The sequence below is a fragment of the Fulmarus glacialis genome, unplaced genomic scaffold, assembly GCF_000690835.1.
Source record: "Fulmarus glacialis isolate BGI_N327 unplaced genomic scaffold, ASM69083v1 scaffold19098, whole genome shotgun sequence".
Taxonomy (NCBI): domain Eukaryota; kingdom Metazoa; phylum Chordata; class Aves; order Procellariiformes; family Procellariidae; genus Fulmarus; species Fulmarus glacialis.
This window is the reverse complement of record NW_009226526.1, coordinates 10,916-16,636: the sequence shown is the minus strand read 5'-3', so window position 1 is coordinate 16,636 and position 5,721 is coordinate 10,916.

Below are 5,721 nucleotides of genomic sequence, written 5' to 3'. Positions count from 1 at the left end.
TATTATCTGTTCCATCAGTAGGGTCTAGCCTCAGTATTTCAACTGTGCCATCCCATCTGGGTGAATCTCAGCCCGGCTGTACCTCTCCTCACGAGGGAGGGAAGTCCTGTTACTTCAGTTGTACTGATGGGGAGGTGGAAATCCAGATGTTTAGGAACTGGAGTTTTGGTCCCCAGTGATTAACATCAGCTAATCTTGGGAGATAGTCACAGTTCAGGTTGCCTCTGAGTCAGGATTGAAAAATAAAGAATAACCCATCTTTCTCTTTGTGCTCCCTCTTATTTTGCAAAAATACAAGCATTTGGAACATTTCAACCCCCGTTATAGTCACGGCCAGAGGAAAAACATCATTACCCTTACAAATCACTGTTGTAGGCCAAAGCTTTAAAACTCAAGAGTGAGCTGAGCAGCCCAGTGATTTTTCTTCTTGCAGCATCTTGTTACGTTGCAGCAAATAAAAATCCCGAAGTCGATTCGATTTGTCTGGGAGAACAAGCGCTTCAGAGTTTTCCTGGACCAGGGCTGAAAGTGGTAGCTAATACAAAACACACGATGAATGTCTCTCCCCCTATTAGCCTGCCTTCTTTCCCCCAGCCCTTGAGGTTTGTCTTGTCTTTGCTAAAGGTGATAACTCAGCTGACAACCGTTTGTTACAACTGGGAACCATTTGCTTATGATAATTATGGCTACATTGAAATGCAGGTTTGTATGCAAACGTGTATTTAGGTGTGGTGTTGAATTAGGGCCTCGAATAACCTGGTATGGGACTGCTTGTGCTGCCAGTCTTGGTGGGAGCTGCCAGGCATGGGATGCTCTGGAAATCCTGCCAGAGTTATACAGGGATATAAAAAGAATTTGCTTGAATTCCTTAAAAACAAAAACTGGTCTTACAAGTGCTGATTTTAAGAAATGCATTTGTATGCTATTTTGGGGTGTTTGTTTTTAGGTCAGTGAAATGTTTCCTTAACTTGAGTTATACAGAGGTTTTTCAAAAATCAGCTATTACCTTTACTGATTAGACTGCAATAGTCTAGTAAATTAACCCAGAAGTCTAATTTTAAGTTTATGGAAATTTGGATCCAAAGACAGCTTCAACAAATATTCTCCTGAATCTGAAGACCATTTACTTATTTTATTGCTAAAATTGTTCCTTTTTGATGCCCTGGTTTATTCTCTTGAAGTGTCTTAATGCACACAGTGTTATCAGACCCAAAGGTTTGGAAAGCATGAGGCTGGCCCTAAGATCGCGACACCAGCTTTGAGATAAAATGCTTATACACAGTTAGGTAGATAAATGTGATTTACCCATATTTATATGTATTCTGGTTTGGAGACCTTCAGCACCTCTGAATTTATTTATTTTTTTTTAAAACCAGGAACTTAAGAATGAAGTTGAGCAGGAAGCTGTGGCCATAACCCCCCTGCCTACTTCCCCTCTCTCTCCAGCTACTAAATATTGCGAAGCTCATAAATTGTGAAAGTTGGCAAATCAGAACATTGCTTAAGGGGCCAGGAGATTTCAGTCCTGTATTACCTGGAATATATCATTACTGAGAGACTCGCTGGGATTCTCAAATTATGTCATGCCAGCCTAGTTGCCTTTGATGACATGATACGCCGTTTGGAAAGGGAAGAGCCATTAGATGTGACACAACTTGGCATCCGTCAGCCTTTTGATGCTGTTCCATGCCCTGATGAACTGAGGAAATGCGATCTGGGAAAAGCCCCCGTAGGATGGGTGGGAAATTGTTCTGGAACAGTGATTACCTTGTGGTTCCAGGTCAAAATACCATGATCTCTTGAGCAAGGGTTTCTACTCAGCACAGTACTAGTCAGTATTTTCAGGAACATCTTGGATGTTGGAAGAAGGTGTGCTTATTAAATACAGAAAATACACCAAGGTGAGAAAAACTGGAAGACAAGCTGGTGATTCTGGACGACTTACACAGGGTGGAGACCTAGGTCCTGAAACACGGACTGTGGTGTCTATAATGGAAGTAGAGCTTGCTGGGCGGGAGGCACTTCTTCCACTGAACTTGGCTCTGGTAAAACCTAAACGGGAGTATTGGTATGGCTCTCCTATTGCCTTCCAGTCTCGTAAGTCTATGTTAATAGCAGATGCTTATTTCTCAGGGATATTTAATTTATTATGGCTTGTAAAAAGATCCTAACTATTGAGAATAGTTCAGAAATGAACAGAAATACGCTCTAAACTGTACTTCTATCTGTGAGTGGTTAATCCTCCAGTCCATCGGCAAATGACGACTCCTTGTCTGTGTGAGCATTGTTCACCTGAACAAGTCCTGCTTTTGTAACCTAACCTGTAAAGATTCAGATCTTTGAGGGGGAATTTGGAAGGAACAGGAGCGCTTCTGAGCCGTGTAAATGTTAGCAATACTTGCTGCCATTACTGGGTAACAAACATAAACCAAGAGCAACTGGTCAAGTAGTCTCATTTGCAGGGGCTGACATTTCCAAAGGAACGGGATGAAGCTCTCCTGGCTTGATACTCAGTTTAGCCCTGTCTTTGGTTTGCACAAAAAAAGCCCCAGTAGCTGTGAGAAGCTATTCCTAGAAGCTAAGGCCAGAAAGGGTTTACTGAGACCACCAGCTCCCATGCCGTGCATAGCAGGAGGTGCCAAATGTCTGCCTGGCACCCCTCTACTAGCCCAGTAAATTGTCGGCGTTGCCCCGGCCGAGCCTGGGGAAGGCTGGTTGGCCCGATCTCCGTCCTGGGACCCGGCATCCTGCAGCGCTGCTGGCCGGTGCAAGGCAACCGTGCCCGGTATGTGCAGCATGCCCTGTGCTCCCGGGAGCGCTTCCAGGCAGGCTGGGCTCTTCTTGATAAAGTGATACCTGGAAATAGGCTGCTGTCAGCAGCCTGCTTCCAGGTACCGTTGTTTTTGGGAGTCCTGGGTCCCACTTGTATCGCAGAGGTTTTCAGGGCTGAGGGGCTATGGGGAAGATGGCAAATGAGAGCAGCCCCTAAACACCCCCTCTTGGAAATTTATCTGGGGGGTGCTGAGGGGTCCCAAGAAAAAGAAGCCGTGGGGAAGATGCCATGGGGGCTCAGCTGAAGCACCTCAGTGCTCGCTGACCTGGAGGCTGGACCTGCTGTGGTTCTTCACCCAGCCCTCGTCCTTGCGTGCCTTATTTCTTTGGCCTGGTGTTGGCTGCCTTCTTGCCAAATCTGGGGGGGACCGAGCCCTGCAGGGGACGTAAGAAGCAGAAACGCCGTGAACAACCAGTTTTGAAGCTCTGGGAAGAACATTATTACATTTATAGGCAAGAGGAGGAGAAGGGTTATAATAGCCTTCAGGAAGCTAATGTCATTCCCTACATAGGGGTGTTATGTGCGTAAATCCCTCCACATGCAGATGATATCACGCCTCTAGAGTTTGCAGCTCTCTTACTGATATTGCTTGAGCATGGTTCTCCTCTAAGCACGGCACTAATAGGGCAGTTAACCCCTGCTGCCTCTGCTGCTGTTCTGCCACAAGCTCTAAGCGAGGAGACAACACACTCTTGCGCTGTTTAGCAGCAGGCCAGGAATCTGCACCCGTCTAGGGATCTTAAGCCTCAGCCTGGTTCACTCATTGAGTTTTGGGACTGGGCTTTATTATATGCCTGCAAGAGGGAGCAAAGGCTGCCTCTTCTGCAACTTCATAGTGAACCTCAAAAAAACAGATTTGGTTTTTTTTTGAGAGTGTTAATCTGGTCAGTGCTCACTTCCACCTGCATGCACACAACATAACAGATAATGTTTTTTAACACAGACAGTCTATATATTTTTATGCCCGTTGCAAATGTGCTTAGGTTGGTATAGAAAACATTGCCTTTCAGAACCGCCTTCTAATTCCCCTGCCTGCCCTTGTTTGCTTAGGCAGCAGTAAATAGCAAAATCCCCAGCATCTTCCTAGGACATGGGTAGGCTCTTAGTTGTAATTTTCTCTTGATTTATTATTTTAAGAAACCACTGGCTTAGGACGTGCAAAAGCATGCACAGCTCAGGCTCTGGATTAACCCATCCTCACCTCCCATGAGCATCTCTCTCCCTCAGCTCCCCAGACTTGGTGGGAGATGAGTCACATCTCTCTCAAATTGCCTTGATCTGGAAGTGGGCAGCTTTGGAGTCCTTCAGGGCCCGCGTGTGCATCACCCTGATGGGGTGATTCAGGCAGGAGCAGTTTCTCTGGAACCTGAGTGTTTGCAGGCTCAGTGATCCCAGCCCAGGGCCAGTCTATTTATCGACAGGGCTTTGCTGGAGGCTGATGTTGCTATCGGTCAGCATCAGAAGGGCGGCTGTAAACACAGTAAATAAATGAATGAAGCAAACTCAGCTTTGGCGTAAGCAGCAAGTCCTCCTGCTGCTGTCAGGGGGCATTGCATCAGAGCCGGATTGGGCTCCTAGGGAGGCGGCAGGAGCCAGTGGGCAAAGCAACAGGGGGAGTCAGAGACCTGGCTTTGCAACCTGCCTCTGCCACACACTGCCACCATCACCCTGGGCAAATCACCTCTTCCCGCTGCGCTCCTCTCCCCTCCCAGTTTGGATTGTTTTTATTTCTGTATACTGTAAGCTCCTCAGGGGAGGGGCTGCGTTTCACAGCGGCAAGCGGTATAAGGGACATCACTAACACCGAAATAATTGGCTGTCGGTTTGCAGAGTAGAAAAGAAAATGGTGCGGTGCAACATTCTGGAGTCCTTTTGGGTAATAGAAGATCTATTGAAAAGCACTTTGGCTGCAACAACAAAGCTTATTGATTAGCCTGAAGTATTCCAAATTGGGTCTTTCTGCCCAAGAAGTAGCAGGGTAAAGAATTAAAGTACTTACACAGGAGAATATTGTACATGAGTTATTGAGTAACCATCAGCTCTACTCCAGCACTGCTCAGTTCCTCTGGACTGCATGCAACTTCTGAACATTTTATCTTTTTCCTTCGGCTTTCGCAGGCGTGTGCCAGCTTCTGCAGCATATAAACTAGGTGCTATTTTTATTGAATCTGGCTTTAATGTAGTAGGTTTTTCACACGTGTGTTGGTTTTTTATTGTTGGTCTCATTCCTGAACTTTCTGGCACCTCTAAGTGTAAAGTCAGTTATGTGCACATTGTTTGGCAAATGATTCCCTATTTCTGGGAATCATTTTCCTTCTAAAATATATTTTCATATTAAAAATGTGATCTGTATCCATAAGCGAGATATACTGTCCTAACACTCCAGCCCAAAGATTTCTGCAGCCAGAGATCACATTGGGCGATGCAGCCCTGTAAGGAGACCTCCACTTTCCAAGCCATGAGCATTTATATTAAGATCTTGTTTTACTGACCCAAACTCTGCCTCTTGGAGCAGGAAAATTCTCTTCTGATCTGGCACCAGGGAAAATCCAGCCAGAAACAGAGGATAAAAAGCACTGTCTTCCAATGTTGCCTCCCTTCCCAGCTCGTCTCCCTGCTAGATCAAGAGCAACCGCCCGTCTTGCCGAGCCTCCCTACTATCAGCTGTATCCCAGCTACCGCCTTGGCAGCCCCCAGTCCTCCCTCCAGCATCCCCAGGCCCCGTGTGAAAGGCGGGGGCTTGGGGAGCCAGCTGCTCACCCTTCCGAAGGTGCTGTCCCCCTTTTCTCCATCTGCGCACAAGCTGGCAGGGAAGAAGTAACCGTGGCTGTGTGTGGTTTTCTCGCCCAGGGTGACCTGGAACACATCTGCAAAGCCCTCCAAAGTAG